This window comes from Choloepus didactylus, chromosome 7 (genome assembly GCF_015220235.1).
Source record: "Choloepus didactylus isolate mChoDid1 chromosome 7, mChoDid1.pri, whole genome shotgun sequence".
NCBI classification, from domain to species: domain Eukaryota; kingdom Metazoa; phylum Chordata; class Mammalia; order Pilosa; family Megalonychidae; genus Choloepus; species Choloepus didactylus.
In genome coordinates, this window is record NC_051313.1 from 125,757,541 (window position 1) to 125,781,715 (window position 24,175).

General features: G+C 40.4%; 3 non-coding genes across 3 annotated transcripts; 1 reads left to right on the forward strand and 2 right to left on the reverse strand.

The window, feature by feature from the left end:
* Positions 1 to 2,825: 2,825 nt before the first annotated feature.
* On the forward strand, positions 2,826 to 2,898 carry TRNAK-UUU. The gene has a single exon. It is a non-coding gene; the product is annotated as a tRNA-Lys (tRNA).
* Positions 2,899 to 5,129: 2,231 nt separating this feature from the next.
* TRNAR-UCU lies at positions 5,130 to 5,220 on the reverse strand. Its single transcript is given in 2 exon segments — positions 5,130 to 5,165; positions 5,184 to 5,220. It is a non-coding gene; the product is annotated as a tRNA-Arg (tRNA).
* Positions 5,221 to 14,269: 9,049 nt separating this feature from the next.
* TRNAS-AGA lies at positions 14,270 to 14,351 on the reverse strand. Its single transcript has one exon. It is a non-coding gene; the product is annotated as a tRNA-Ser (tRNA).
* Positions 14,352 to 24,175: the final 9,824 nt, after the last annotated feature.

The window sequence follows — 24,175 nt, forward strand, 5'->3', positions numbered from 1 at the left end:
CAACTGAAGACCAGAGGTACCTCTAATACAGCCAGTCAAGCGACCTGTGAGGTCTAAATCAAAAATCTTCCCAATAGGAAAATGTTTATTAGGTAGGTCCAACAGATTTACTGTTTTGGGATTTGCAAAGTAGAAAATTCTGAAAGAAATGACCACGTGGTAGAAAGAAGAGACATGAACTTGGAGAGGGAGGGAGGGAGAAGAGTGGGGGGGCGGGGAGGGAGAGAACTTCCAGTTGGAAAATGGTTGACTTAACTTTAAAACTCTCACTCTTGGCAGGTTTTTCCTGGTAATAAGAGGGGAGTGGAGGCACAGAGGGTATACACCAGTGATCTGCTTATGAAGTTGACAAGAAGGGCCGCATGCTACTCTGAGTGAAAATAGCCTGCTTTATTCCAGTTATACTGATCCAGCCTCTCTGGAGAGTCAGGCACATGACAGGATGTGCTGCTCTTGATTTTCCCTTCCCAATAATGGGAACTTTTTCTTTCCTGTGATAAATTTTAATAATGTATTAATTTATTTAACACATATTTATTGAGTATATACTCAGTTTCAGATTCTGTAGTTGGCACCAAAGATACAGAGTGGAGCAGTGGGGGGGTCAGACAATAAACCAAACTAGTCAGTGCCAAAAACCACCAGGGACACAAACCTGTAGCTGAAGAATTTGGATGTGTATTACTTGCTGCAGCAAGGGAGAATACAGACCCTCAGGAACTGCAGAGTGTTGCAGTAAGAGAGTGTCAGAAGGAAACAATTACAGGATTTGGGTTTTGGTTGGGAGATTTGGGGGAGGGTTTAAAGAAGTGGGGCTTTGTGTTGGTTTGATACTGTTAAGTAGTGAGAGTAATTCTATGGTTGGATAGCTTAGTGAGTCTTCTCTTAGGGAAGAGCAGACTAGTTGGTAAAGCTGAAGCTCTAGTTGGTAAAGAAGCAACAGTCACGCATATTAACTGTAAGAGAGAGATGTCTGGTGTTTTGTGGCTTGGGCAGGGTTTACGTCTTATCTGTTCCAACAGGGTTATGGGGTGGTCTTGCTTTTTGTCTTCAGGGACCTTGTCTGATGGTAACGTTCTGTAAAATTGTTTATGTTCAACAGCAGAACATCGAGACCTACCGTTGAGTGCCAGGCCAGCTTCTGAATGACACAGATGACTAGATGGTGATGAGTGTCACGAAGAAAACCTAAGTACGGAAGGGATATGGAATGTGAGGGAGCTTTTTGCAATATTAAATAGTGTTGTCAGTGAAGGCCTCACTGAGAAGGTGACATTTGAACAAAGACTTGAAAGAATAAAAGGATTGAGTCACTTGACTATCTGGGGTAGGTATTTCCAGGCAGAGGGAACAGCAAGAGCAAGGTTGATGAAGTGCGATGAGGCCTGGAGTTTTTGAGTAAAAGCAAGGACCTATGTAGCTGGAATAGAAATTTTGTGCAACCTACAATTTCATTGCCAGACCGACCTCCACCCTTTGCCAAATCACGATCATCATCCCATCTTACCCATTGCTCCATCCCCAAGCACCTGATCCCATCCTTTCTTCCATCTCTGACTTTTACCTCATCAATGACCTTGAGAGTCAGCAAAAAGTACCTAAATGGCCTGAAGTTCAGAGAGTGAATGAGGATGTCTGTTTCGTACATTACTTGGACATTCAAGGGTGGAGTGTGGCGGGGTGGTGGTGGAGCAAAACCCCCAAAACCCTGCAGATGTGATGGTTTGTTTTTTAGATCAAGTGAAAATAACCTCTGATCAACATTTAGTAATATCTAAATGTCATTCATATATATATGTATATATGTCATATTATTTTTAATCCCTGAAATTCTATGTGCAATCTATATAACAAAATGACATTTATACACACACTGTTTTACAATAGTTGGTGCCATGGGTAATATCACATTTTTGCATTATTTCCTCCTATTTGGTCAGGAATGTATTTCTCTTCATGTATGGAAAAAATAATAAATTGTGTCATAAATGATAGACGTAGGATTGACTCAAAATAAGTATTTCTGGCTTAGGCAGTCCATGGTTGGTACAGCTCCTCTTGGAACCAAACTCTTCCTATCTTTTTTTCTGCCACTTTTGCTTTGGGATTTTGTCCACATGGTCTCCCTTTGCAGACACTCAAAACATGTCTCAAGAACCAAGGCACACTGAGTGAACCGTGAACACTATGCCCTCAGCTGCTGGATGGTTCCTATTTTTTAATGAGTTGCAGCTCAAGATTAAACGCGGAAGAGAAAACTAGAAGAGAAACTGGATATTTTTTTCTGGCTCCAAAGAACTCAGGTACCCTATCTCTGAAAGTGCAGGGGGAAGGGAGGGGATACCGAAGGCGACAACAGGACTTCATTCCCCTGCCTTGTGTCAAAGTTCTTCATCTTCGTTCCCCCACTTTGATTTTCTCCAAGATTCTCCTCGATTACTCCAGTCCTTCCTAAAATGGTCACCTCCTCCTCGATCCCCTACAGACTGGTGAGGGGAATCTCACCACCTCTGAGGAGTAAATGCGGTCTCCGAGGGACCCTGTGTCCAAACAAAGTATCTCCCTTCCGCAATGATTGACTCTAGAACAATCCTTCTCCCTGACATTGCGCACATAAATCTGTTGTTTAATGAATGTACAGTGTGAAAATTAAATGATTCGCTTAGTGATAAGTGACTCAAGAATCCCGAGACCCAGGTGATTGAGCTACACTTTTGGAAGACCCTAACCATTCCTGAAGGCATAGACTCCTCTAGGTCTTCCTGGTGCACTGAATATACATATGGCACTCAGTTATTTCGGATCGATGAATGGCGCCCGCAGAAGTCTGGGTAGCTCAGTCGGTAGAGCATCAGACTTTTAATCTGAGGGTCCAGGGTTCAAGTCCCTGTTCAGACGCTAGGTTTAGCTTCTGTTTAGGTCTCCTGTTAAACCCTTGCGCAAATAAACACACGGTCTCTTGTGGGCTAACCTCATGTGAGGTAGTTTTATTACCTCCACCGCTCCTGGAGAGACTCCCAAGGGGATTTAGAAACGTGGGCAATCGAGGGAAAAGGGATACTTAAAAAAAAAAAAAAAACCTCCTGGTGTGGAGTTGGCCAATTGTTCTAGAGGGTAGGGCGCTGTGGGGGTAGGCCCTGTTAGAATATAAACTCTCTGAGAGCCTCTTTGGTCTCTCAGGTTCCCCGCGTCTTAGACTAGGCCTTAGTGCACTGAAGTTCTGCACCACCCTGCAAAAAACAGCTGATAAACTACAATCCCAACTTTTTGACATTGAAATTGACATTGACAATGAAAGCTGTCTATTCTGTGCTTTCATTACAGAACTGTTCTCCTTCCCCTGGGATTTAGATACAAATCTACAAAAACCCTGAAAATGAGCTTCTGTGCATTTTTTTCTGTGTACTATACTTTTTGTAAGACTTTAAATGGCTATCAGCCAAGAAGTCCAAGGTGGATACTGCGTGTGAAGAGCAGGATTGCATTTACTTCATGCTCATTTCCCTTGTTTCCACGATGTCATGTGTCCTGAGGGGAAGAGAAGTGAAGGAATTCCTGTCAGAGAAACACATGTGAAAAGTTGTGGGGTTTCCCTCCTTAAAATGTACCCCAGAAATCTTCCAGCGTGCAGGGCAGCAGGAATCCTCTGTAACTAGATGTGCCTGACATCGTGTGAAGTAGCCCCTCAACTGTATTAAAAGATCAACAGTATGATCTTCTCCCGATTGAGCCCTTCAGTCTACGCCAGAGTCCTAATTTGATGTGCAAATGGATGAGGTCTCCAAAAGGAGCTAGAGAAGCCCATTTCTCCCAAAAGTGTGGCTCGGTCACCCAGGTTTCGGACTGGCAGTGGAGCCTATTATCACTGAGCAGATCATTTAATCTCTTCTCTGTTTATTCTTTAAAAGGGAGATTAATGCGCACAATTGCCTGGAGATGAAGACAGAAATCCGGCTCGGAAAAGAGCGGGATCCACTTAGCATTTTCACCGGTGTCAGAGATTGTGGAAAAGAGGTTGTTGGGCAGAGCAGAGGAGTCCTGGGAGATGGAATATACTGGTAGGAGATGAGAGAAGAGCAGGATGCACAGGCTCTAATGAATCTGAGGAGGAAAGAATGTGTTCAATTTAGGAATGGCTGAAATAAGCAAAGAGAAAACTCAAGAGAAAGAAAAGATGGGGAAAGTAGATGGTTATATCTTATAGCACAAGGCAGGGGGTTTAAGACCGTTGACCCGTTCGGAGTTTTTCTGAACTTTATAATTGGGATTTCCAGGATTTTTTAGAGCCCGGGAAAAAAAAAACGAGGGTGGGATGTGACATCCACTTCCAGAGGTTTCTGTAGTTGGGGAAGAGCACATCCCTCAGAACCCACTTCTTTCCTGCTTCTCACGCTTCAGCATGCCCGCCCTAGTTCTCTCTTTCTTTCTCCCTCCTTTTCTCCACCCAGTCCCCTCTCTTCCTTTTCCCTCTTCTTTGTTCTCCCTTCTGTTGAGTTATCCGTCTTTTACCACTTAGGCTCCTTCTTTCCCGCCTACTAAGGCAAAGTGGAACCACTTGGTAATCCACCTGAACACCTGGAGAGTCCGCATTAATCCAGGTCCTCTTCTAATGTGTTTCAATACATCTATTTTGAGCTCCGTCTCTTTCAAAGACAGGAATGACCTGGCCGTTGACGCAGTAATTATGAGGGCATTTTTGAACCCCTTCGTAGTCTTCAAGCAGAGGCTGGGAAAACCGAAAGTTAATACACTCCAGGAAATTGTATTTCATAAGAAAGAAACAATTATTAGTATTTACTTTGATAGTCAACTTTTTTCGTGTCCATTGCACTTGATATGGCCATCGGGCCACTAGACAAGTGGAGATGTGCATGACGAATGTCTTCAAAAGCAAACAGTGGTAAGCAGAATTGAACCGCAGTGAGAAGAGCAGGGTCAAGGAATTCGTGTACTGTGAAGAACAACTCCAATTTCTAGGAACGGAGAAATTGTTGTAACACAGTTGCCGGACTGTCAAGGAAACGCCCTACTCCTGGGAACCGAGAAGTTATTGACAGGACAGATAAACGGAGAAATCATTTCTAGGAATGGAGAGCTTTCCTCACTGAATGACGGGACGAAAACAACAGGGACTCTGGCGGGACTCGAACCCACAACCTTTGAATGTCGTTCAAGACACAAGCTAGAAGTCCAATGCGCTATCCATTGCGCCACAGAGCCTACCTGAGATAACTTTCCTGGTTGCCGTTTTAAGACCGAGTGTTTAGTTAGTTATTGAGGTAGGACATTTCGTGACTACTTTCAGTACCCGTGAAAGCTCAAGGAACACAAAAACAAGACAAAGCAAGGGAGACGCAATTACCTACTTGGGGGAGTTTCTGAGCCTTCCAGTGACGATCATCTCTCCTCTCCATGAGATAAGGAATAGTTTGACTAAGGATCAAAGACTACGTCTCATTTAATGTCACCTCTCCAGTGCCACGCTTGGGACCCTTGACTTCACAAAATGGAATTTGAGGGACTTCAAGTATGTGCCCTTAGGAGATAATTTTAATACGTAACTGGGCCCCACCACTCCTTTTCCTCCAGCTCCAGTTCATAGTTCTCTCCCCGGAAAGGCGAGTCTTTCTTGTTTGCATCTGTGTTCTTTTTGAAAAAGACGGGTTCCGCAAGTTGTTGTGTGAGTGGACAAAGCTGTGATGCAAATCCACTCTTATCTTCTCTCTGGAAAAGAGAGGTCGAGGTTTTAAAATGATTCCTGGTAACTTTGAAAATATCACAGGTTTCCTAACTCTGGAATTTCCTTCTGTGACTGAGCTGGCACACAAGAGACGCCTTTTTCTTTGCTGCCTCTTCTGAGACAGTGTGGTCCAGCTACAAGGGCTCCGTTAGCAACCGTCCCTCAGATGGGTACCTGTTCTCTAGGAGGAAAGAAAATTACAGGTGACGTCGCTCAGGGTGCTGCTCAAGTCCAGGATTTATCGATGCGGACTACGGTAGCTGTTGTAATATGCCCAGAGGGAGGAGAGCGGCAAAGGAAAGGGAGCCCGAACTAAAGGCGGCCTTGGCGCAATAAAGCAGAACAGGATTGGAACTCTTCCTCAAGGAGACCAGAATTCCCAAATCAAGAGCCTTAAGACCACTCGGCTAACTTCACACACTGCTTAATAATCATGAGGGCGAGAAAGGAAATTCTTGGACTCTTCGACTTCTGAACTCCGCGCTTTGAATCTAGAAAAGAAAAGGATTAATTCTAAAACTTGCAGGAGCAAAACACGAGCTCTGACCCTGAATGCCTGCAAAAAGCAAGACAGAAAGGACGACTTTTAGACCGGAGCTGAAAGTTTAGCGGAGAGTTTAGTTCTTGCAGCCCTGGAAGCCGGGGTCCCATGTACTGTACTGAAAGCAGGTTTCTGTCCTCGTCTTCTCCCGGCACCGCTCCCCTGACCACTTTCTTCCACTGACATTACCACCCATTGTCACTCCTCTAGCTCCTGGACGGGGCTTCCGGGACCCGAAGGACTGGGAGAGATGGTAGGTAGATCTTGTAGGCGTCCGCTTCAGAGAACTCTTCCAGCCAGATTTGCTCACGCTTTCTCCCTCGCCCAAGTTAAGAATTAAGATAGATGCAGAGAGCGCCCTTGAGAAAGGATTAGAGCCCTTCGTACAACCCTTTCAACATTTTAACGGCTCTCTAAGGCAGGCGTACAGAGCATCCTTTCGAGTGTTCCTTCCTCCCCATCGCTCTCACCGCTTCTTCCTTCAGTTTTCGTCATCTTCTGAACTTCTTCCCTTGCTCTCATACTCTCCCCTTCCTTTTTCCTGCTGGTCGAAGGAGAAAGCTAGGAAGTAAAGAAATGGAATGTATGAGCTATATGAGAGTGAGAATTAGAAAGAACCTCTTCAGCTTCCTAACCACTTGGTGACCACTGCTGAGAAACAAGTGATATTTTTTATTTTATACCTTGGTGTAGGTGAGTGGTTTTCATCCACTGTTCATTCTTCTCTCTATAACATAGAATTCTCCCTAGTTAATAGTTTTCACAGAATTTTTTAATTGGGGAGAAGCCAAACGTTCTAAACATTGGTTGTAAACCATTTGCTACAGACGATCTATTTTCTGTGCCAGCAATAATCGGGCAGTTGAAATTTTTTTTATTTGTCTGTAATATTTTGGTCCTCCAGCTGGTCATCTAAAATATTATTGGAAGGCGGAGTAGAAGAGTAGTGATTAGGGATGGCTGTTAGATGAGTTGAATACAGATGAGTTAAATTCAGAAGCCATCCCTTACTAACTGCTTGACATTCAAGTTTAGTCTTCTCTGGGCCTCTTTCCTCCATCTGTAAAATGGGAATAACAAAACCTCAAGGTTTTGGAAATATTAAAAAGAGAAAAGACATGTAAATTGGCTAGAGACCAGATGACTTGAAGCACATATTTAGCAAATATTTACCTTTATATTTCCATCTACTGACTTGGCATTCTGACCTCCTTATGGTTTGGCTCTCTACATTCTTGGCCCTCTCTTCACCGTGGTGTTCTACATTTCAACCACATTGAATAAAACCCCATAAGTCCTTCACGCCATGAAAAATTGTATTTTTGCCATTTTGTCCACTGAAGTCTTTCTAAATTTCCAAACCCAGATCTGTCATGTCCTTTACATCTTCGATGCCCTAGGCAGGAATTCACTCTCCCTCTTTTGAACAGCTCCCCCAAACTATTTTTAATGTCAATCATTTGATATCCCTTATAAGTTGCCATAGATGTTAAGATGGCAACTGAGAAGTTAAGGTGGAGATGGTAGGGAGATATTTTCCTATTTCTTCTTAAAAATAAAAGACAAACTTGATTTGTGTCCAAGATGAATGAAAACAAATACACGTTCTGGTTTTGTCCTGAATCTCATTTGTACTCCTACATGTATGCTCATCATTAATTGGAATGGCTTTCTTTTCTTCTGTAAGAATGAAGTATCTTTGAGATCCTCAAAGGAAGGTCAAATCTGGCAGTCCAGAGATATAACCAAGGACACTATAGGCTACTTAATGTGACACTATAGGCTACTTAATGTAATTAATTGAGGTAATTAAGTTCATACCCCACTCTTCTCAGGGAATTTTAAAGCTTTCTATCACAAAGATCTCTTTTTGGGTAGAAAGCAGGAAAAGTAAATTTTTCATTAATTTTTTCTCTGGAAACAAAGAAGTTCAGTTTTAAGGACTCTTTAACAAACAATAAGATGCCTCAGGCTATCGCATTTAAGTTTGTTACTTCAAACAGCTTGGTAAGCAGATCTGTAGCAAGCTTGAAAAATTAGTGGTCAATGGAATGAAATATTCTTCTAAATCCTATTTCATCTTATTTTAGTAATATCAAAAATCCACTTGAGTACACATTTTTGAAGAAATGACTTGATGCAAAGATGATGCCAGTTCTTAGTCCACCCAGCATCAGTAGCCTAGATATTGATCTAAATATCACTTTTATTATAAAGTCCTCTAGGCCATTTCTCTGTCATTGGCTACTCTGTTTATGTACAGAGATTATCAAAATACTTTGGTATTTTCCATATGTAAAATCCAAATAGTTTGATGTAGGATTTATCTTCAAGACGATGATGATCTGTCACTATTTCTTTCAAACTATTGTGCAGTCCATCATGGGTGAACTACTTTGGCTCTCTGAAAACTCAACTGTCTCACACCACAGACTGTGAGCAAACTTTTGTCTTTGCCAAAATGCCCTCTCCTATGATTCCTTGACCTATAAATTGTACTGTTCTTCTGCCTCTGCTTTATTGGTTGTACCTTCCACACTGAGTATGCACTTAATGTGTTCTCATCCGTGTTCACACAAAAGGGTAATTTTTCGTGGTTAGGTTGCTTCCTCCAGATTTCTGTGATAACTGACTGAGTGACACTAGGCATCTTTGAGAATCAATTTTGTTTTTCCTTCGGGCCTGGAACACACAAACTTTAAAGCCACCTTTATTCATGTGGACATCATCATGATCAATGACCCAAGCTCTTCAATCTGGGAATGGGGAGCATATTGAGAGGCTGATGCTACTGTTACCTGGATGCCATTGCTTCACCTTTATTCTCAGACTTCCCTAACTGTAGATCCATATCCTAACTCTCTTCTAAAAAATATGTTCTTCACTCTAAATTTACACCTTTGACACTGAAACCACCTAAAGCTCTAACAGGTTTATCTCTTGCCAATCAGTCCAGTGGTGTAATATTTTATGCTGTTGTTGGAAAATTAAATGTTTGCAGATGCAAAATTTTAAGAATTTCCAGGTGTTTCCTTCCAGTGTGATCATTTGATGAAATTGTTCCTTGTGCCCATTTTCCTCCCTAGCAAGTGTTCACCCTTGGAGACCAAGAAAGAAATTATCTATATATACATCATCTTGGAGAACATTTCACCACCTCCTTCTCTTTCCCTCTAAGGACACTGGTTCTCCCAAAAAGAATGGAGAATTGAAAGCAATATTTTTGCCAAGACTTCTAGACCCAGTGATGGTTTGAAGCTGCACAGACCCCAGAAAATCATGTCTTTAAAGCTAATCCATTCCTGTGGGTGCAAACTTATTGTAAGTTGGACCTTTTGATTAGATAACTTCAGTTAAAGCATGGCCCAGGGTGAGGCTTGATCATGTTGCTGGAATCCTTTATAAATGGGGGGGGGGGGGGCAGGGGGAGTACAAGTCACACAGACAAGAAGCTGAAGCAACCAAACCTGGAAGATAAGGGAGAGACCAGCAGACCCCGTCATGTGCCTTGCCATGTGACAGAGGATTCCAGGATCACTGACAGCTGATACAGGGGAAGAAAACATCACTTGATGATGCCTTGATTTGGACATTTTCACAGCTTCAGAACTGTAAGCTTGTAAGTTAATAAATTCCCGTTGTTAAAAGTCTAATAGTATCTGCATTTTGGCAGCCTAGCAGGCTAAAACCTCAATAAAGTCAAAGAACTTAACTCTTTCCAAGCTTTTTTACTAAATTTGAGTCAATGTTCTTGTTCCTCCTACCTTATTTATAACCAGAAATAATACAAATGCAGAACCAATTTCCTGGTATACAATGGCTAGTCTTGGATGCTGTTTTTGGTTTTATTATACCCCATCTACCTTGCAGAAATTAATAAGCACAATTTCAAAGAGTCAACCAGATTGAGGGTTTGTCTCTCTGAAGGATATTCTAATATATTCTCATAAACTAACATCTCATGAGCTTCTAATCAAGTTGCCCTTTATTGACAATAGGAAAAAGAGAGTTTGTCCAAGGGCATTAACTGAGAAAGAGTGTTTGCAGGGGAGTTTTGTGACTGAGGATGCTCAAATTAAGAGTGGCGGTGAGGGGTAAGATCCCTCTGGTATTTTGCTTCTCCTCTGCATCATGCTTTTCATCTCTTCTTCTCTCTTGCCTGGAACTTTGATCCCACCCTCATTTCTTCAGAGCTTGAGACCAACTGATATGCCTCTGAATCTTTTTTCCCCCTATGGAGTCATTATTGAAGCCCACAGAAATGTTCTCATCCCATGAAAGTGCTATGGAAGAGGAAGGAAGAACACAGATCAGATCCATTTTGCTCTGGGATCTCTAAGATGCAGGTGAAAGCATTTAACACAATTCTTACTGTGCTTGTTTGTATATATTATGTCCCCCAGAAAAAGCCATATTCTTTAATGCAGTCTTGTAGGGGCAGGCTTATTAATGTTATTCGGTTGGAATTTATTGGTTCAGTGTTTCCATGGAGATGTGACTCAATGAACTGTGGGTGAGAACTTTCATTGGATTATATCCATGGAGGTGTTGCCCCACCCATTCAGGGTGGGTCTTTATTGGATCACTGGAGTACTTTAAAAAGAGGCCCAGAAGCAGAGCAACTGAGAGTGACATTTGGAAGAAGAGCTGCAGCTAAGAGAGACAAAACGCCCCAAGAGCGACATTTTGGAGAACACCACTTTGAAACACAACTTGGGAGCAAGCAGACGCCAGCCACTTGCCTTCCCAGCTAACAGAGGTTTTTGGACGCCATCGGCCATCCTTCAGTGAAGGTACCCTGTTGTTATTGCCTTACCTTGGACATGTTATGGTGTTAAGACTGTAACTTTGTAACCAAATAAACCCCCTTTATAAAAGCCAATCCATTTCTGGTATTTTGCATTCTGGCAGCATTAGCAAACCGGAACACTTACTAACATGAAATTTGTGCTACCTAATTTTAAGTAGACCTGGATTTGCTTTATAAAAAAATTTTAACCCCAATTCTTTCCAATATGTGTAGTGTGCCTCCCATTTCCTACCACCTTTTGGGCCATACCACTTTTTACATTTCTGATAAAACCATCTGTTCCTGACTTTCAGCTGAGGTGAGGACTCTGCCCTTAATCTTGTTGCCCTTAATCATACCAGGCTAAAAGGTATGACATGTGTGGAGCTCTTTGTAAATTAACAAATACTATTATGATGACTCAACTTGCTCAAGTCAGGTAAAACCTCTTGGCCTGCTGAGTGATGCCCCTAAATATGTGATAACCTAATATTAGCCATCTCAGGCTAAGTCCAGCTGTGTAGACCACCCAGCACACAGCCATATCAGGAAGTAGCCAACAATTCCACTTATCCAGAGTATAAATCCAAACTGGCAAGCCTAATTGAAAACCTGTTCATGGCATTTTAACCCAGGTTTGCAGGTGCAGATTAGAACTGCTGTTGTGTGTGAGGGCTCTGGAGCCAATTTCAGTCAGTATTCTAGATCTACTCTGCTTCTCCCTGCCTCTGAGAGCTTGGTCATATTATTTAACCCCTATGGGCCTCAGTTTTCTGATCCATAAAATGAGAATGTTGTGAAGACACTACAAGTTAATATAGGCAAAGCTCTTGGAAGTGTGGTGTGAGTACCTGTTTGAAAAAATGGGACCTGATATCAATAATTTCTGCATACTGAAAAAACCAAACTTGAATCTGCTAACCACTTTATTTATTTGTTTTTTAATATTTTGTATGTTTTTTTATTTGCTCCAGGTGGGGTTTTAACTGCCACTTTTCCCACACTCTGGATTATTTCTGATGCTACCACAAGGAGCCTTGAATCAGTTAACATGAGATTTGGGGAATGGAGACCCCTTACCCTGCCACCTTTCCAACGGAATCTCCTTTTAGAAAGGAATAAAAAAGTTATTGCCTGCCTCTGGATAAATTCCACCCTTAGCTTTCCACAGTACCAACTACTTCATTTTACCCCCTCCACTTCCTTATTTTTAGGAAATACTCTGTAATAAATGAGAAAATTTGAGTTCACAATCACATTTGGGAAGTCCTCAATTCCAATACAGTTTCTCTGTGTGGTCTTGGGGAAAATTATTCTTGGATTTCATCTGTAAAATTGTATTAATGATATTTGCCTACCTTATAGAGGAACTTAGCTCAAATTCTGGCACATTTTCAGTATTCAATTAAAATATGTCTCTTTCAGTCTTTTTTTCTTTTTTTTCAAGAATTCTGGATCACTTGAATAGACATTGCCCAACAGAGCAGACTTAACCTTCTCCTACCAGCACTGTCACAGCACAGGTAGATTGAATCTGACTTAATGTTCAGGGTTTGCAAATGTCCCTGATTCCAGCTGGTTGTGACCTAAAGTAGGGAACTGCCTTCTGCAAAGTAGGGCTGTTTTAAAGTAAGGTCCACCCAAACACGTATAGACACCCACACTTGAGATTGATTTGAGTTTTTTCAGACTCAAAATCTCCAAGATGAGAGAAACAAGACTATTTGAATCAGTGGAAAGGGATGTAAAGGGACGGGGAAGGGGAGGGGGTGGGCTGGTGCGCAGGAATTTGCATAAGCTCTGGCGAGCAAAGGGAAAGAAACCAACCAGGAGAAAAAAGAAAACTCTCTGGCACCTTTGGTAGTAAAATCGTAGTCAACGGGGTTCGAACTTACGGATAGAAACCTCAAAGAACTTCAATTCCTTTAACCACTTGCAGTGCCTTACGAAGGTACAGTAGTAGGCACTGTCCACTTTTGCGCGCGTGACACATGTCTGGTCTGCGGCGCGTCCGCAAACACTTTGGCAACAAAGAATTTCCTGACTGATCCAGGGCCCTTCGCACGTAGATTAAAACCTCATTCCTAGCAAATCGTGAACCGGTCGAGAATCGTGACATTCAAAAAGAGCGCCCTACAAGAGATTGAGCTTCCTTCACCATAGAGATGATCCTCCAGCCACTCCTCTCTGAGGACGCGTGGGCTCACATCTAAGTCTCGGGAACCGGTCGGAGGGTGCGTTGGGGCTGAGCGTCAGTCCTAGGCAGCTCAGATTTGGGGGAGACGGAAACCAAATGAAGGGAATTTGAAAGAATCGGGTCATCTGCGTTCACTTTCACACCTATATAAGTTACCTCAGATTCGTTTGACGGCATGAAACTGGGTTGCCCTTTTCCAGGCTCAAAGGACTCAAAGGAAATCAGGCTGGAGCAGAAATATCAGGTAAGAGGCTGTGGGGAACAGACGAGCTTCCTTCCTAACTGAAGAGGATTCCAGGAAGGTCTCCAAAGCGTTCAGAGGGAAACGAAAGAGTTCCGGAGAGGTCTCTCCCCAAGTGAGCGAAGCGAGGGAAAAGCTCAGAGAACAGGTTTTCCAAAAAGCCAGATTTAGCGTTGGACCTTCTGTTCCGCCCCAAAGAGGAAAGGACAGATAAAACTATGTAAATGCTGGACAAAATTAAGCTATATTATATATTAATAGGGTTGATTCTGTGATCAGAGATTAAGTGGTTTATGAGAGAAGACATTGAGCCAGTTTCCTTTTAACGGGTATGGCCTGGAAAGTAAATCTACAGACGCTGGCTCAGACAAGGTCACTCTGTGACCGTGATGGATCAGAACATAATAAGACCACTCTGGAATCATGTCTGAACACAGACAAAAAGATGAACTTTCTTAAAATCACGAAAAAGACTGAAAACCCCCCATGTTGGCAAATATGAGTGACTGCAACTCCTACAAATTCAGTCTCAGCCTTGCTCTCCTTCTAGATGAGATTTATTAACCCACTCGATCTCGCACATTACACGTTTCCAAACAGCATCTCATCAGGAGGAAAGGCCTGTTTTCCTTTTATATGTTCTTTTTCCTGAAATTACCCATAGGTTTGTTCTCCCTCACTGCAATCCCCTTTGGTTCGGGGTGATAAACCACATTTTTGCATTCAAAATTTCCGGAAGGAGTTAAGTGTGAACTATTGGTCGTAGTCGGCAGGATTCGAACCTGCGCGGGGAAACCCCAATGGATTTCTAGTCCATCGCCTTAACCTCTCGGCCACGACTACACCACATTTCGTGTGTCCTGTACACTTGCTTTTGTGACCTATAGAAAGAAAACATCGTTGCGGATATGCCGTCACAGACGCAAAGATTTAAACAAAACAAAAATATTCTTGTGCACAAAAAGGTGCATTCAGAGAGTTGAACAAAAACCCTCAGGCGAAAGGAGGGTTTGGAAAGAGGGGCCAAGTTTTCTCTCTCGGACAGTCCCTAACATTTAGGAGCGCTGGGAGGAGAAAGGTCACCGCACACTCACCTACGTTGAATTTTGTTGTTGCTTGTTGCAGTTTCTAGAAATACAACTAATTTTTATATTGACCAGGTATACACTGCCCTTCCTAATTTACATATTCATTCTAATAATTCATCTGGAGATACTTTGGATTTGTCTGTGTAAATACTAATATAATGTATGAATTATGACAGTTTTTTTTCTTTTGAATCTTCATACCATTTTTTCTAACCTTAGTGCACTAATACATGTAGTAGAATATTAAACAAAAGTGGTGAAGGTAGGTAATTTATTCAACATTGTACTACAAATAATGTTTGCTATAGCTTATTTTCCCTTTATAAAATGAATTTGCTTCATATTTTTGAAAAATCATGAATATAGCCAACTGACTTTATACATGAGAAGCCATGGGTTTACAAAAAAAATCATGTGCAAAATACAGGTTTCTCATACACCACCCCACCATCAACACCTAGCATTGATGTGGAACACCTGTTACAGTTGATGATAACATATTTTAATAATGGTACTATTAACTAGAGTCTATGGTTTAATTTAGGGTTCACTGTGTAGTGTTATTCCATGGATTTATAAAAAATTTGTTCTGTTACCATATATAGAATCTAATATTCCCCCTTTTAAATCATATTCAGATATGTATTTCAGTGTTGTGAATTGCATTCACAATATTATGTTACCACCACCAACATCCGTTACCAAAACATTTTCCGTCATTCCAAATAGGAACTCTGTACATTATAAGCCTTAAACTCCCATTCCTTATCCTCACCTTGCCCCCTGGTATCCTATGTTCTAGCTCCTGACCCTATGAGTTTCCTCATTCTAATTGTTTCATATCAGTGAGATTATAAAATATTTGTCCTTTTGTGTCCTGGCTTATTTCACTTAACATGATGTCTTCAGGGTTCATCCATGCTGTTGCACGTTTTGGGATTTCATTCTTTTTTTTTACAGCTGAATAATATTCCATTGCATGTATATACCACATTCTATTTATCCTTTCATCAGTTAGTTAATGGACACTTGGGTTGCTTCCATCTTTTGACAATTGTGAATAATGGCACTATGAACACCAGAGTGCAAATATCTGTTTGAGTCTCTGATTTCAGTTCTTTTGAGTATATACATCTAGCAGTCAACTGATTTTTGAAAAAGTACACAAGCAATTCAATTCAAGAAGGATCATCTTTTCAACAAACGGTGCTGGTGCTGGAGCAATTGGATGTCAACAGGCAAAAAGTGAAACTTGACCTAAGCCTCACATTTAAACAAAAATTCACTAAAAATAGATTACAGATTTAAATGTAAAACTACAAAAGTTTTAGAAGAAAATATATGAGAAAATTTTTGAGAACTAGGGCTTGGTGAAGAGGTCTTAGAGATAACACCAAAAGCATGATTCAATTCAGAAAAATTGACAAATTTAAAACTTTTGCTCTGAAAAAAAGACCCTGTCAAAAGGATGAAAAGACAAGCTACAAAGAGAAAATACTTTGTCATGTTTCTGACAAAAGACTTGTATGAGAATATATAAAGAATATTCAAAATTCAACATTTAAAAAATTAAATTAGAAAACGGCCAAAAGACATGAAAAGACATTTAACCAAAAAGGATATATGGAAGGCAAATATATGGATATCCAACATCACTGGCCATTAGAGAAATTAAGACCACAATGAGATATTGCTACACACTTACTAGAATAGCTAAAATATATATAAAAAAAGGACAATATCAAATGCTGATGAGGCTGTGAAGAAACTGTATCACTCATACGTTGCTGGTAGGAATGTAAAATGAACAGTCATTCTGGAAAATAATTTGGCAGCTTCTTATAAAATGGAACATGAAATTAGCATATGACCCACTTTTGAACACTTATCCCAGAGAAATGCAAACTTATTGCTCTAAATGGAGCTGTTACGTACCTGAGAAAAGGCCGTGTTCTTTTAATCCATTCCTGTGGCTGCAGACATATTGTGGGTGGAAACGTTTTTTTTGTAAATTGAGATTGTTCACATACCATACAATTATCCAAAGATCCAAAGTGTACAATCAATTACCCCAGTACCATCATACAGCTGTGCATTGATCACCACAATTAATTTTTTTCAATTTTTAAAACATTTTCATTATTCCAGAAAAGAAATAACGACTAAAAAGGAAACTCAAATCCTCCCATACCCGTAACGACCCCCCCCTCAATTATTGACTCCTAGCATTGGTATAGTATATTTGTTACTGTTGATGAAAGAACGTTAAAATACTACTAACTGTAGTATATAGTTTGCAATAGGTATATATTTTTTCCCTGTATGCCTCTCTATTATTGACTTCTAGTTATAGTGTCATACATTTGTTCTGGTTCATGAAAGAGATTTCTAATGTTTGTACAGTTAATCATGAACATTGCCCACTACAAGATTCACTGTTTCATACATTCCCATCTTTTAATCTCCAACTTTCCTTCTGGTGACAAACGTGACTCTGAGCTTCCCCTTTCCACCACATTCATGGACCATTCAGCACCGTTAAGTTATTCTCACAACGTGCTACCATCATCTCTGTCCATTTCCAAACATTTAAGCTCAACCTAGTTGAACATTCTGCTCATAATAAGCAAATGCTCTCCATTCTTTAGCCTTGTTCTATGTCCTGGTAACTTATATTTCATGTCTGTGAGTTTACATATTATAATAAGTTCATGTCAGTGAAATCCTGCAATGTTTGTCCTTACGTGTCTGACTTACTTTACTCAATATAGTGCCCTTAAGGTTTCTTCATCAACCCACTTTTTTAAGATGGTTTTGTTCACACACCATGCATTCCATCCTAAGTAAACAACCAATGGTTCCCTGTATAGTTATGTATTTATGTATTCAGTACCACCACCACTATCTATATAAGGACATCTAAATTTCTTCCACAAAGAAGGAGGAAGAGTCAAAGAAGGTAGAGAGACAAAAGATGAAGAAAAAAGAAAGAGAAAAACAAAACTTGACAACTAAGAAGCAACAAAAGGAAATAGAGCATTAAACTAAAATAGACTAAAGAGTCAGACAACATCACCAATACCAAGAGTCCCATACCCCTCCCTTATATCCCCTCTTATATGCATTCAGCTTTGGTACATTGCCTTTATTACATTAAAGGAAGCATAATACAATGTTTCTGTTAACTATAGTCTCTAGATTGCATTGATTGTACTTTTTCCCCAATACCACCCAATTTTTAACACCTTGCAAGGTTGACGTTCATTTGTTCTCCCTCATGAAAAAACATATTTGTACATTTTATCACAATTGTTGAGCACTCTAAGTTTCACTAAGTTATACAGACCCAGTCTTTATTTTTCCTCTTTCCTTCTGGTGTCCCACATGCCCCTAAACTTCCTCTTTCATTCATACTCACAGTCATCTTTGTTCAGTGTACTTACATTGTTGTGCTACCATCACCTAAAACTGTGTTCCAAACCTCTCACTCCTGTCTTTTCCTACCTGTCTGTAGAGCTCCTTTTAGTACTTCCTTTAGAGCAGGTATCTTGTTCACAAACTCTGTCATTGTCTGTTTCTCAGAGAATATTTTAACTCTCCCTCACATTTGAAGGGCAGTTTTGCCAGATATAGGATTCTTGGTTGGCAGTTTCTCTTTTTCAGTATCTTAAATGTATCACACCACTTTCTTCTTGCCTCCATGGTTTCTACTGAGAAATCTGCACATAGTCTTATCAAGCGTCCCTTGTGTACTGGTTTGAATGCATTTTATCCCACCAAAATGTCATTATCTTTGATGCAATGTTGTGCAGGCAAATGTATCAGTGTTGATTAGATTTTAATTCTTTGAGTGTTTCCATGGAGATGTGCCCTACCCAACTGTAAATGATAACTCTAATTGGATAGTTTTCATGGAGGTGTGGCCACGCCGATTCAGCATGGGCCTTGATTAGTTTACTAGAGGACTATATAAGCTCAGACAGAAGGAGCAGTCTTGCTATAGTCAAGAGGGACACTTTGAAGAATGCACAGAAGCTGAGAGAGTAGCTGCAGATGAGAGACAGCTTGAAGACAGCAGTTGAAAGCAGACTTTTGCTCTGGAGAAGCTAAGAGAGGACAAATGCCTCAAAAGCAACTGAGAGTGACATTTTTGAGGAACTGCAGCCTAGAGAGGAATGTCCTGGGAGAAAGCTATTTTGAACCCAGAACTTTGGAGCAGATGCCAGCCATGTGCTTCCCAGCTAACAGAGGTTTTCTGGACACCATGGGCTATCCTCCAGTGAAGGTACCCAATTGCTAATGTGTTACCTTGGACACTGTATGGTCTTAAGACTGTAACTGTGTAACCAAATAAACCCCCTTTTATAAAAGCCAATCCATCACTAGTGTTTTGCATTCTGGCAGCATTAGCAAACTAGAACACCTTTTATGTGATGGATTGTTTTTCTCTTGCTGCATTCAGGATTCTCTCTTTGTCTTTGACATTTGGTAATCTGATTATTAAGCATCTTGTCATAGGTCTATTGAGATCTATTCTGTTGGGGTATGCTGCTCTTCTTGGATCTGTAATTTTACATCTTTCATAAAAGATGGGGAAATTTCAGTGATTATTTCCTCTACTATTGCTTCTGCCCCTTTTCCCTTGTCTTCTCCTTCTGGGACACCCATGACACATATATTCATGCATTTCATGTTGTCATTCAATTCCCTGAGATATTGCTCATATTTTTCCATATCCATTCTTTTGTGTGTAGGAATTCAGGTGTCTTGTTCTCCAGTTCGTGAATGTTTTCTTCTGCTTCTTGAGATCTGCTGTTTTATGTCTCAACTGTGTTTTTCATCTCTTGTGTTGTGCCTTTCATTTCCATAGATTCTGCCTGTTGTTTTTTCAAACTTTTGATTTCTACTTTATGTTTGCCTTGTGTTTTCTTTATACCCTTCATCTCTTTTGCCATATCTTCCCTAAACTCATTGCCTTGGATTTTGAATTGACTTAGCATATTGATTTGAAATCTTTAATTGATTATTTCATTAAAGTGAAACAATATCTCAACAGTTTCTCAGTTGAGGTGTAAGTTTGTTCCTTTGACTGGGCCATATCTTCATTTTTCCTAGTGTGAGTTGTAGTTTTCTGTTGTCTAGGGATCTGGCTTCCTTGGTGTTCTAGTTTGCTAATGCTGGAGAATGCAAAACACCAGAGATGGATAGGCTTTTATAAAACGGGGTTTATTTCACTACGCAGTTACAGTCTTAAGGCCACAAAGTGTCCAAGGTAACACCTCAGCAATCGGGTACCTTCACCGGAGGATGGCCAATGACGTCTGGAAAACCTCTGCTAGCTAGGAAGGCAGCTGGTGTCTGCTCCAAAGCTCCAGCCTCAAAACGGCTTTCTCCCAGGACGTTCCTCTCCAGCAAGCTTGCTCCTCTTCAAAACATCACTCCCAGCTGCACTCTCTTTCTTCCCCCCTGAGTCAGCTCATTTATATAGCTCCACCGATAAGGGCCCACCCTGAATGGGCGGGGCCACACCTCCATGAGAACATCTCATCAGAATCATTACCCACAGCTGAGTAGGGCACATTCCAAGCAAATCTAGCCAGCACCAAAAACGTCTGCCCCACACAAGACCACAAAGATAATGGCATTTGGGGGACACAATACATTCAAACTGGCACACTTGGTTACCTCAGATTTTCCTAGACCAGAATGGGCTCAGGTCTCAGAATGGGGCTATATTCAGTGTCAGGTTTTCCTGAGGGCATCCCTTAGAAGATTGACACACTTTCCTGTGAGGCCCCTAGCTGCTGTGCTTTTCCTAACATGCCCAGCATGTGGTGCCTGTCAGCCTGTCTCTCCCCACTGGTGTAAAGAGGTGTGGTCCCTTTAATTCTCAGCTTAAGTTTTTTCTGTTTTGAGAGTTTTCCCTCAGGCCCTGGGGTCTGAGTTATGAAGGGGGAGGGAGGCATTAGAGCTGGACCCCACCTCCTTCCTCTTAGGGAAGTGTTGCAGCCCAAGAGGGCCATGCCAGTCCAGAGGCCAAAGAAGACAACAAGCATTTTCTGATACCTGTACTTTGATTCAGGGCTTACTTACAGGGTGAGAAGTCATGGAGAGATCATCATGGCTCTCTCAGGCTGGGCAGGCATTGCATTTGCAGGGAAGATGACCGAGTGATGCAAAGAGAACAGAAAGCCTTTTATAAGGGCTTAAGACAAAGGCCTTCCTAAGGGTGGGGGGAGCATAAATGCAGGAACAGGTCACTCTGACCTGGGGGGTGGTGCAGGAGGGACTAGAATAACATTTGAACAATTACATTTTGCTCTTTTTGTGAGACTAAGAGCCTCTCACTTCCTGCCTGCTTCCCATAAAGTTACATTTTAAGGTCAATTTACCCTTTTTCTCTTTACTGGCTTAGAAAGACAATAGGTTAAACATTTAGCTGCCTAGATCATGCAGACTGCTGTGCACCAAAGATCTACAGGCCTGTTTTGCTCAGGCCATGGGTTGCCACAGGAAGATACACCACCTAGGGAGTTATCTTCTGCACTTCAATTACTCCTTTATCTCTCTTACTCTGTTAGCTGCACCTTTGTCTGGGTCAGAGCACTGCAAACTGAAAATGGCTGGGGCTTTCTCCACTGAGCCACTCAGGTTGAGAGAGAGAAAAAAGGGAAAGAAAGCCCCTTTCAGAACCAGTTCATGGCCCCCCAGTTTCACCCATCAGCCAGAGATAGCTCCTGGTCTTCTGGGCTCCCTTTCCCAGGACACAGGTGTTTTCTGGCTCTCTTAGGTCAGCTGTCTCTAAAAGCCTGTGTATTTTTTTTTCCATCAGCCCCACCTCCTCTCCACTGTGAGCAACTTCAGGGTACTTTGCTGCTTGTTAGTGGTTTGTCTATATTTGTAGCTTGTATTCAGCAGTCCACATTTGTTAATTAAAACCCCAGTTGGAGCTAGGTTGAGATATATTTGCTTGCTATGGGAATGCTGCTTTCTCCCACAGCGAGGTCTTGTAGCTCAGCCTGCTGTAGGGGGAGGGGTCTCCTGGTGTAGTTCTGCAGTTTTTACTTACAGCTTTTATGCTGCAATCTCAGCCATTCCACCCATTCCAGGTTGGTGTACGATGTGTGGACAGTCATGGTTGTCCCCCAGCAGTTGTTCCAGATTATTTACTAGTTGTTCCTGGTTGTTTGTTAGTTGCTCTTGTTGTTTATTAGTTGCTCCAGGGGACTAACTGAATTCCACATCTCTCTATGCCACCATCTTGCCCCTCCTCAAAAGGATTTGTTTTTATATGAATTAAGATTTTAATGTTTAATGCATTTCTTAAATAAACCCAATTATACTATTATTTATTATCTCTTTTCTGTATTGCTGGATTTATTTTGCTAAAACTTTTAAAGGTATTTGCTTCTAAATTCATGTGATATTTTTATCTGATATTGAAATTGTGGTTATTCTGACCCCATAAGATAATTTTCTGAGTCCTCTTCTATTCTTTTTAATAGCCAAAGAGTGGTAATTATCTTCCTTAAACATTTGGTGGAATTATGCTGATTTGGGCTTAAATTTTTATTGTGAGCATTGATTTAAATGATAGGTTCAATTTCTATATTGTAGGATCATTAAGAGTTTTTATAACCTATTATAATTTAGGAAATTGTATTTTTTCCATAAATTTTTGCATTATATTTAATTGAAGTTTTTCATCTTTTCCTTTTCTCAATTTTGATTTCAGGTTGAGTTATAATAGTGCTTTTTCCATTACTGATATTGATTATGACTCCTTTTTTTCCTGTTTTTTTCTGAAAGATTGTCAATTTTTTTAGAAGATTATCAATTTTATGAAGAAATTACCATTTTTGTTGGCTTTGCTGATCATTTCCATTTTGTATTTGTTTTCTATTATATTAATATCTACTCTTGGCTTCATTATTTTTTCCTGTAATTTCTTTGAGTATAAATTTCTGGATGATTTCTAATCTCATCTAATGTATGCTTAGCTCTTTACTCTTAAGCATTTATTTTATTTATATACATGCATTTAAGGGTGGCCATCTGAAAACACCTTTAACAGCACACTATGTCTCTTGATATATACTATTTTTATCATTTATTTTGAAATTCTTTCCAATTTCAATTGTGATTTCTTTTCTGAGCCATGAATTATTTAGAAGCATATTTATTATTTTGCAAACAAAACACTTTAAAATTTTTATGTTATTGATTTCTGGCATAATTTTATTGCTGTGAAACAATAGGGTGTATCTTTCCAGACCTGTTATGTTTTTGGAAACTTGCTCTGTGGCTGGTAAAATGTCAAATATGAGATGCTTCCATGTGTTTTGTAAAAAGTTTGAATCCTGAAGTTGATATATACACTGTTCCCTCTATATATGTTAGGTCAAATCTGTGAATTGTATTGCGTAAAATTACTTTGTTTTTAAGTTTTTTTCATTTATTTTTTAAAATTAGCTTTTCAAAGAGGCAAATTGTTTTAAAATATCCCAATATAACTGTGGTTTTATCTATTTCTCCTTTTACTTCCATCAGTTCTTGGTATCTTTTTCCCTATCTCTTAATCTTCCATCAAGAAATTCCGGATAGTACATGACTTACACAACAGCTATGACTTGGAACTGCAAGGTGCCACCTTCAAGTGAAAAACTACAAGAAAATCCTGGAGGAATAATAAGAGTTTAATTTACATGGGCTTTAGAATATCCACCTGAGAGAAATGCTGTTGCTTAGAAATACGTTCACAGGTTTCCTTCCTCAAAAGAAACAAGGAAAATAAAATTCAAATGTAATTTCTCTCATGGGCAATTCAGGATAAAGACTGAGGAGAAGCAGCAGCAAATGTTCTATCACCCTCTGGTTAAAAAATGAACATAATTCCATCCACTTGGCCTTTCCAAATTGCCTTGTCAGGAATCTATGTTCCATAAACACTCTGAAATGAGACACTCACAGAACCTGTTTGACTAGCATCTCCGTTTCAGGTGTGGGTGAACCTTTTGCCTCCTAATATACAGTATTGAGGTTAATGAATCATGCAGCCTCAATTTAAAGAGGATGTTTCTTTAGCAGCTTTATACTTAATTTCACTTGAGAGACTTTGTTTCTTAATAGTTACAATTAAGTTACATGATATGAAGGAGAAGCCCAAATGCAAGGGATTCATGATCTGGGGCACAGAAACTTCAATAAATTTGTGAATTCTCTAGAATGGTTTGCTAAGTGGTATGGTTTTGTGTCTAGGTTCCTCTTTGTGTGAGAAGGTACAAAGGTTTAATTCTATATGTCATAGGGTGTTAAGCCAAAAAGGATTCAGAAGTCTTTCCTAATAACTTCACAATCCATTGAAGTGAGGGAAAATACCTTGTGAGCTGCATGAGTGGACATGCAGGCCCACAAACAAATTCGTTTTAACTAATACAAGCATCTTCTCTATATGGACTCAACACCACTTTTTCCCATGAAACCCAATGCTCACTATTATATTAAGAATGAAATATTTTTTTTCCATCCTTTCACTTTCAATTTCTTTGTGTCCCTGTGTCTAAGATGAGTCTCTTGTAT